Source organism: Rattus norvegicus, chromosome 13 (genome assembly GCF_036323735.1).
Source record: "Rattus norvegicus strain BN/NHsdMcwi chromosome 13, GRCr8, whole genome shotgun sequence".
NCBI lineage: Eukaryota > Metazoa > Chordata > Mammalia > Rodentia > Muridae > Rattus > Rattus norvegicus.
This window is the reverse complement of record NC_086031.1, coordinates 88350305-88360643: the sequence shown is the minus strand read 5'-3', so window position 1 is coordinate 88360643 and position 10339 is coordinate 88350305.

Below are 10339 nucleotides of genomic sequence, written 5' to 3'. Positions count from 1 at the left end.
CCACATCTTCAAGCTGATTTTCCTATATTCTCATTCGCAAAATTTTTCAAACAAACTAGGATGCATATTCTAGTCTAAATAATTCTCTAGTCCCTGGGCTAAAATTAGAATACAATTAGAGAGAGAGAAAAAAACAGATATAGCCTTTTCAATATAACTCAATCTGAAGCACCAACGTTTTGTGTCTACACAAGGTCTACTATTAACCCTTACCAAGGCAGGAATGAATATGGCTTCTTTATTAATTTGCGGTGGGAGAAGCAGGACAGCCTATGATCAAATAGCTTATGGTAATGATCTGTAATTTCAGGATTCCTAGGAGAAAGAACCCTGTCTAACATGTGAGATACAAAGAGACCTTGCTGTGTCCAAACTCAGCATGCATCTATAACATATATATCTCTGATAGACGAGGGGTATTGTAGAAAGGGACAAAGAATGCTAAAATGACTGAGTTATTAATAGTATCACCCTAAGAGAAGACAAACTTAAAGGGACTTCCCATCACATAAACATTGAAAACTCAGAGGATTTGAGGCAAGAACTCCTAGACGCTAGTAGTGTACTGCATTACAGCAGAGCCGCCACACTGAGGGGGCAGAGGATCAGGAATAACCAGGGGTCAGGGTGGCCACGTGAGGGTAGCAGAGAGCAGGTTACACTGCTAACAGGCAAGCCGCCTGGGTGAAAGTGAGGACATTGGAATTGCGAATCTGGATCCATGTGGTCCTTTCTATTAAGACAACGAATACAAGACAAGTGTCTGTGCAAGACAAACACAAAGAAATAGCCCTCAGGCAGCTGCTCCAAGGTGAAGGAGTCAGAGAGGGGAACAGTGAGTGTTGCGCCGGTCCATCTTATCTGTGGTTACATGAATTCTCTCACATGGTAATCTTCACAGTGAAACTGTAAGGCTGACTGTGATAGTGCCAAATAGTCAGCGCATGGGAACTTCTGGTGACAAACCCCAGTAGCACAACTTGTATTTTAGCCCTGGCTGACTTTACCCTCAAAGACATGGTTTTCCCACCAAGTGCCGTCTTCTCATCAGTTCTAATCTCCTCAAGGCTGGAACAAGGACTCTCGGAGCTCTCCTGGGGTAGAAGCATATTCTATTTTACGTCTGCAAAACACACAGAAACCTTCCCATGACTTCACATGGATTTAGCAGGAGCACTTTAAATCTAACCCCCACCATGTCTTATTTCCCCCATTGGGGTCACAAGGAAACCCTGAAACTAGGAAGTCTGGTGGGAAACCTCAACTGGTTTCAGCTGGCAAAGGGATACTAGTCTACTGGTAGCAAGATATCGAACTTGAGGGCTTAAAAAGATCTTGATACTGAAATGGACCACAAGCTGGCCATGCACTAGGAGAGGGACAATTGTTTAAAAGTAAGTAGTAGCAAAAGCTGTACCAAAAACAAACAAACAAACAAACAAAACAAACAAACAAACAAAACAAACAAACAAAAACAAAAAACACCTGAAAGAGCATTTCATGTCTAACTCATAATCATCAGCCATGGTCTTATTAACCTACAGTGGCCTACCGACCCCAGTTCTTGAAGAGAAAGGGACTGGACAAGAGGTTCTAAAATGATAAAGGAACTGGCAGAAGGTTATGAATTGGGGCACTTCACCTGATGTATCAGAGTCTGTCGGGCAATTTAATAACAGTTTAAACCCTCTAGAGGGACATTACATAGTGGTCAGAAAAAAAGAGTGAGATGTCTTCTCTCAGGAAGCTTAGGGAAGAGCTTCAAATGGCAGGCAGAGGGTTGCTTTGGATCCAAGACAATGGTTCTTGAGCATAAATTAAACGATTCTTCCAGTGTGGTTAATGTATTCAACCAGTGTACACTAGCACGTGTGCCAACTAACACGAGGAACAGACTTTACAAGATTTGCAGTCAGTGGAGAGGAAACACTGAGAAACTCAACTGTGGAAAGGCAGCAACACCTTGTAACTTTTCAAGCAATACAACTCTGGTCAAAACTGACAAGATTTCTTTTCCCTTGGAGCTTACTCTTATTCTGAGAAAGAAGCTTAGACAGTAAATAAACAGAAGAAATTTCATGAAAATAATGAGTGATTGCAAAAAAACATAATAATAATAATAATAATAATAATAATAATAATAATAATAATAATGTATCCCCAGTGAGGCAGTCCCTAAAGCTGAGAAACAAGTGCAAGAATAACAACTCAGCACAGGCAAAGGAGAAGCCCTCCAGTTGAGAAAAAGGGTTTGGGGTGGACATGAGCTTGGTGTCTGTTAGGAACAAAAATTCTGGAAGGCACAGCCATGAGGCTGCATGAAGCCAGGGAGGAAGGCATGGACCATGATGCACAGTTTTTTGTTTTTTGTTTTTTGTTTTTTTACAAGATTTGCAGTCAGTGGAGAGGAAACACCAAGAAACTCAATTGTGGAAAGGCAGCAGTGTTTCTCACTGTGAAACGTTCACACAACTGTTTTAATGAGGTATTTACATGGTTTCCTTGGGAATCAATGAACTTTGTCAGGGGATGCAGCCTGCACTGAGTAGATTCTTTGGGTTGTCAGGGCCTAGGAATCACCCACCACCAGCGGTTGACACTAGAAATAGGAATTTTCTTTATTAACCCATGGAACCAGTGCTCCCTGGGCATCCATATTACCTGAGTAAACAGATCCAAGTCAGTCTTTTTTTGATGAAGCAAAGAGAAGTGTACTAGAATGACTAGAGGCTTTGAAGACACAACATTCCTGAGGATAAAGAGATGGCTTAGCAGCTAAGTGCTTGCCACCATATCATATGGACTGCACTTTAGGTCCCTAGAGCCCATGTATGTACCAGGTGGATGCAATGGCCCTCGCCAGCCCCAGTATGGGAGAGGAAGAGAAGGGATTCCTGGAACAAGTTTGATAGCTAGACTAGTCAGAGTGGTGAGCCCTAGGTTCTAGCAAGAGATCCTGCCTCAATAGATATGGTGGAGAGAAACTGAAAAATAAGCCCAGCATCACACGCACATCCGCCGCTACTTCACATACGATTTATACGAAACCAGCAAGTTGCTTGAGTCACAAACTCCTCATCCATAAAAGGGGGATGATACTGCTCCTGTGCCGTAAGGTTGTACATAAAGAATACATAATGTGGAATATGCAAAATGCCAGGCACACGGTAGGCATTCTATGGATGCTGAAAGAATACATGTGTGTCTAAAGTGACACACGAATGAAAAGCGTACACATTAACTTCCTGCAGCGCTTGTTGTTTTGAGCCTGTAGCATTCCTTGCCTACACCGAGCGCCCACGATCTCAGAGAATGAAGATGGTATCCAGGACTAGGGACCAACCTCTCTCTCTGTCTCTCTCTCTCTCCCTCCCTCCCTCCCTCTCTCTCTCTCTCTCTCCCTCTCTCTCTCTCTCTCTCTCTCTCTCTCCCTCCCTCCCTCCCTCCCTCCCTCCCTCTCTCTCTCTCTCCCTCCCTCCCTCCCTCTCTCCCTCCCTCCCTCTCTCTCTCTCTCTCTCTCTCTCTCTCTCTCTCTCTCTCTCTCTCTCTCTCTCTCTGTCTCTCTCTCTCTGTCTCCTACTTGGGTTTTCAACAGTCCTTTCATTCAATCAGTTTAGCTGTCACAGCCACTGTCCCTAAAACAAAAAATAATTCACTCCGTTTCTCTTGCCTCTCCAGTTTGCCCTTGACTTAACCTATGTTCTGGGTTACCAAGTGCAGACTAATTCTTCCAGGACCCCAAGTAGTGGCCGAACTTCCCAGTTGTCACAGCAAAGGTTCTGTCCATGACAAACTGGAACAGTCGGTCACAAGGTCAATCCTACTCCACAAAATATGAGTTGCCGTGGACACACATACATGTGCAGAAGCCTTTTCTCCGCCATGCATTGCGCCTAAGTCCTGTAGTGGCATCCTGGTCCTTTCTCTATCGTACCCATAGGATCCAAGACAAGACCACACCGAGTGGGTCTTATTTAGTGTCATGGCACTGGATTTGTGGTACCCAGGGGGTGGAGGTCAGGCTTTTGCAGCTCGTATCCATCCATCCAGCACTGCCAGTATTATCGCTCTAAAATGCAAATCTGGCGCTGACATTTCTCTGCTTAAGCCCTTCAATGACTGCCTGTCTGCAGCATAAAGAACAATCTAGCATAAATTCCCTCACAGTCTAGCCACAACTTTGGAGTTGCCCGCATCACCATTTATGCATATGCTAGTCCCTCCTTCCTCCCTCTCATCCCTTTGACACCTGGCCAATTCCTTGTCTCAACGGTTTTTTTTTTCCTGTAAGTTTAATTTCCATCTCTTCTCTGCTCCCTCTGTGCCTCGTGTATACATTTTCCCACACCATCTTGTGAATGTGTGTTTGCAAGCCTGTCTTCTCTATTGGACTATGAGTTCCTCTAATGTGGTTTTCATGACTTCCTCATCTTTCTGCTTTGCTTTCACCAAAGGGTGACATTTTGTAACAGCATTTAAAAATTCACCCTCGCTTAGGGATTTTAAAAAGCAGCCCATTTGTCTTAGAATTGTCGCTGCTATCAGTTATCGGGGTTCCCAAGTTGTACCCTATCCTTGACTCATATTATTCCTCACAGATAAATACGGTTCAGACCTGGAGTGGGGCTTGGGAATGGGGTGAGAAAATGCGATCTACTGAGCATTTCACTTTTTAACTTAAAAAAGATGCAGGTGCCATCACCTGCCTATAATCCTGGAACCTGTGAAGTAGAGGAAGGAGAAGCCAGAGTTTGAAGTCATTAACAGATATGGGGGTGGGGTAGGGTGGGGGGTTAGAGGCCCGTCTGGGCTGCTAGAGATGCAGTTTCAAAAACAACCATTTATATAATTTCTTAGTTGGCTACCACAAAATGCCCAACCACTTTCAAGGAATATTGTTCATCACTTAGAAACTGCTCAACAGGCCGTGAACAAAAGAAAGAATGATCCGAGAGTGGAGTTCAGATCTGGAGAGAGCATGTTATGTTCTCACGGAGCCTGGAAATGTTCGTTCACCAGGTGTGCTTATAAAGACTCCTGCTTTACTCTCACCATATTTACAGATGCAAAAGAATGTAATTGTTCGGAAGTGTCTTAGAACTTCTCTTTGGGAAGTCCCTAAAGACGCAGTGTACAAATCGGTCAATAAGCCACTGGGTGTTATTTTTTACATCCAGTTTTTAGTTCTCGTTGTGCCCAGAATGAACCACCAATTTGTATACAAAGGTGTGGATCCTTAAAGATATTTGTCCAAATTACAAATGATGGATGTTTAAATAATGGGTACTTCCCACAACGACAGCAATACAAAAGAAAGTAACATGCAGATAGAGATGTAACTCAGTGGTGGTGTGTCAGATTAGCAAACTCAAGACTCTGGGTTAGACTAGCAATAAGGACAAGTGGCAGACAGACAAATGATAGACAATTATAACACTTATGAAAGGTATTCTATATACATCTGGGCATATACATTGCAATCAGCCACATCAGCTTATAAATGGAATATCCATAAACTTAATGCATACATACCTGTGTGAAATATGCCAATGAATTATGGGTATATATGCATTATGTGCTTATGTGGAACATGTTTTATTGAGACTATGTCTCTACATTTGTCATTTGGCTAAATTCATACTTAAGTGAGATTGCCATTCTTTTAGCTCTTATGCTAGCAATAATGAGATTCATGAAATACCATTCCTGCCCTCATAGAGTGCACAGTTAGAGGAGAAAATGACTGCAAAATCATTGCAACACTGTGAGAGAATTATAAGAGTTGAGGTATACATTTTATACGGTGGTGGCACCCAGAAAGACAAGGTTACCCTCCGGTGGAAGGCTTTACCCAGGTGGGAGCACCTAATCAAAGTTTGGATGAACAAACACAATTTTCATCAGGCTTGATGAGATGGGCAATCCAGGTATAGAAAAACAATGTGTGCAAAGACACTGAGGCATGAAACAAGGGAGTATCTGGGGGAAATTACAAGCACCTTGATATTGCTAGAACACAGAATCAAGGTGAACAGTGTGGAAATATCTCACTGGAGAAAGCTACCGATCCCCATGTAACTGAAAATGTGCGTTTTTGTTTGAAGATGATTATGTATGTCTACTGTCTTTCCATAATACATCAATCAGCCTGTAGCTGGAGCAATGGTGACACACATATTTATTCTATGATTTTGTTTTTGCTTGAATTTATCACAAAACAATTTCCCCAGTCCCTGCTCCTATTTGTATGTTTCCCTTCTGCTCTCTCACCTTTCACTCATTTCCCTCTGTAATGTAGTTATCCACATCCCATCTCGCTTATGTTGTCTCCTCCTACATCAATCTGAGTCCATTGACAGCCTCATAGGTCATCCTCTTGTCTCATGCCAGGCAACTCCACTTCTCTGACATTAAGAACTAAGCCCACATGACCTTCAGAGCCCAGCCCTGAGCAGCTTTTCGGGCTAAGCACAAAGTTAAGAATGTAGACTTTGAGGCCTGAATGTGTCATTCCACATCACTGTGCAAGCTGGCTTCTTCAGGCCCCATTGTCCTCGTCTGCAATAGAGAGGAGATAGATGCTGCACAGAAGATGTGGGAATATAAAAATGTGGGATGAATGTAAAGAATTGACCAAAAGTCTGACCCTTAATAGTTATTGCTAATTATAAATCTGAAGTGTCTAGTGATTGTCATGCTTAAGTCATACACATACCCAGGGCAATTTAATTTGGTAGATATTTACCTTGACTTTATCTGCTTGCCTGGAAAGCAGTGGGAGGCAATGCTGCCAAGTTACACAACTCCAATTAGAATGATGCCCCCTGGGGTTGTGCAATATGGCTACCTACCCCAAGAAGGCGAAGGCGAGGAGGCTTTTCTCTGCAGTTAGTTGCTTTCTATAGTCTGAGTATTTCAGCTTCATCAATAAATTACTTTAATGTTTCAGAGTGCCAATAGGGTCTGTGTGCAGGGACATGTGGGGATTTTGTAATTTGCTCCATCTCTAATTTGCACTGTTAGTTATTTAAAAATAAAACAAAACCAGGAGTGATATGGAGACGTCAAGCCAGTGTGGATTCGTTAGGATTTTTAGGAGAAGGTTGGTCAGAATTACTTGTTGGCAGAGAGGAGGTGAGAACACAATCACATATCAGGCAAGCCTGGCTTAGATCCACTGATTACAAATATAATCATGTTACAACATGTTTTGCACGGGTAAGGAACTAATAAATTTAACTACATTAGGTAGCTTCTGGTGCCCACACAAGATACTGTGTATATAAAGCACTCAGCATGAAGGCTGGCAAAAGATGGCTTCTCAGTTCATGGGACCTGGGACCATGTTTTAATCATGTGCTTTCCGAGTTGCCAGCTCAAACCTGGTTAACAAGGAAGCTACTAGTTAAAACTGATAATTAAGTCGGGGCTGCTATTAGGACTGGTGGTTAGAATCCTTAATAGATTAGGGTTAGGATTAAAATTAGAACTCAATTAAGGTTAGAATTAAAATTCGTACTGAGGTTATTATTAAGGATGCTGTTAATTAAAAGTGGATGATAGAAGCAAGGGGTGGCATTGCCAAGTACTGGTTTAGTTGGGTGGAAAATTCAAGAGGAAAACAGAGTGGGAACCTGCACGAGTCTACTAAGTCACAGAGAGGAGAAGGGGCAGAGTGTGAGGAGGGAGCTGAGCCGGGGCTGAGACGCATCTTCTCGTGGGTCTTCCCTATAGGTGCTGCTGATCTCTACCAGAAGAATACATAAAGCTCACCCTTTGCAAACTGAGTTCCTTCTCTCTCCCCTTTGAGCAGAAGCTGCGTGGGGAAAGAATGCCCAGAGCCCACACAGCTGTGTCTAGCCCAGCATCAATGCCAGTATCACATTCCACACCCCCAGATACCCAGGCTGTTGCTGAGTGGACAGGGGCATGCGGGAGGCCAAACTCCCCCTCCCCCCTTCACTCTCCTCCTTGGTTCCCCACAGATAGCTGCCATCTCTGTAGTCCCACAGACAACCCACCTCAGACCTTGTGCAAGTCTCTGGGAGACGCGAATTGCATGTCACGGCATTTTCGAGTGCAAAGTAACCATAGAGATCCCAATCCAACATAGATACTTACATCCTACCTATCTTTATGATGAGATCATCCTTGCAGGTCATTCTTTCTTTGCAAAGCCCCTTTCCTAAGCAAATGGCACGCTTGTAAAATTGGGGGTGGGGTGGGGGGTCGGTGAAGATAGGGCAGTAATAGAAGAATTATAGAGAACGGGTTCTTCCAAACAGAATGTACACCATGTGATAGAAGTTACCATTCCGAGGTAAACAGAAGAGAACTCTCCAAATCAGACATTGCTCTCAATTCTCGGATCTGATTCTTCCTCAGTCTTTCTACCTCCAATGGGTACTCACTCTCTGCCCCTCACCCAGCCCTGTTAGGCTTTACTAGGTAGCTGCTGAACATGGGGAGCCACGTGGCTTTTGAGCTCCATTTTCCCGATCTGTTCAACGAAGACCCAATTTAAGAGGATGATGTTGAAGGTCCTTTGCAACTCTAATATGCTTTTATTCCCTAATTCTAAAAGACAACGGCAACTTCGTATTACCAAGAACTAAAACAGTGCCAGACTCATGCTGAGGACGCAGGAAAGGGAAGGGGAGCCAGTGGGAAAAGAGCATTCCAGAATCTTGTTTGCTGGCCTTAATACAGTCTCTCCCAAACAGCTCCACTTCTCCCCTCCCACCCTCATACCCATCCATCCCTTGCAGTTACAGTAGAGGGCGGGGCCAGAGCAGCAGTCATCAGAGAATTAAGGACAGGCAGAAGGGGATCGCTGTGATACAGCAGATGCAAAAGATAGTTAATTAGACGACTTTGGGACTTAATCCCACATCCAGCCTATCCCCACCTAATTCACCTCTACGCACCCCTTACCCTGGTCTATCTTAATCCCACTTACATGATGGCTTAAGCTAAGGTTTCTTCTAGTTCAAATATAATACTTTTTATCCATCAAGAGTCCTTAACTAGAGAAGGCTGATTTTTCTCACCATGGCTAATAGTTTGTTTAGCGTTGTAGTTGGGTTTTATTTTATTTTACTGTACTCCTTCCTCTCCATATTGTAACTAACCTCATACCAACCTGGTCCCACTTCCATTGAAAAGTCCTATCTTCCTGCACACTCCAACTACCTAGTCCAGTCTCCTCCCTCTCTTACATCCACATCTCCACGTTTCTGCAATATATATTATTCCATCTCCAAGACTTGGGCTTCAAGACAGTAGCCATCTCAGGAAGGTAAAGTGATTTGGTGTCACCCAAGACAGGTCAAGTCAGACCTTGTTCGATATTGTCTAAGAGGAAATAAAAACCACTCGGACAGTCAGGACATGTCCAAGAGGCAAGCAGATTTCTTCTATGGAAACTTTAAACTCCAGAAACAGTGAGTGAAAAATATCGGAGCAGACCCAGACCAGCCTGCAGGGGCGCCCTGAATGGTACTCTCTCAGTCCCAGATCACTGCCTGCCACTTAGATAAGGCTTTACTGGTTACAAAATAGGTTCTGCAGGCTGTCCTTGGGTTCGTAGATGACAGAGACATTAGCCACATCACCAGAGAGAGTTTAGAAGTCTTGGCATAAGGAAGGAAAGATTACCCAAACATTAAAGACTAGCACAGGATGGCAGCTCAGACAATGGACTGGAGACGTTAGCAGAGCCCCAGACATCCAACTTGTAGAATAAAGCACTATGTGCTTCTCTCTGCCATATCCAGTGCTGGGTCTTCTATTTCTAAGTGACTATAAAACCTAGATTCGGTCTGCTAACTTCCTTTGGGTTAGATCCGGTATTTTCTAAGAAATTTTAACATCCCTGAAATTCCCTGATTTCTACAATTCTAAAATTTAGAGATGCATTCTCCAAAGCTAGGTTTCAATCAAACGAACCCAGAAACGTCTTCTTTTTAAACACACCAGAACTCAGAGATAAGCTAGAAGAACAGCAAACACTAGGGACTTGGGACTCTTGAGTGTGACAAAGTGCAAACAGTCTTTCTCATCCATCTTCTCTACAGCCTCGGGGAACAAGAGGTGCATTACTCACTGTTTCTTGGTCTGTAAGAGGGTCTGTGGTCTGGCTCTCACCCTAGGTTCTTATTAGCTAAAAGTTGAGAAGAGCCCCTGGAAGACTGAGCAGAAAGGATATTGAGGGCTAGTTTGGGGAAAGAGGGTCTAAGACAGAGCACAGAGGAGGAAAATACCAAGTAACTTTACAGGATACTTCCTCGTTTAGTGTCTGTAATAAAGTCTTTAAAGAAGGCTTGAAGGAGATCGGGTC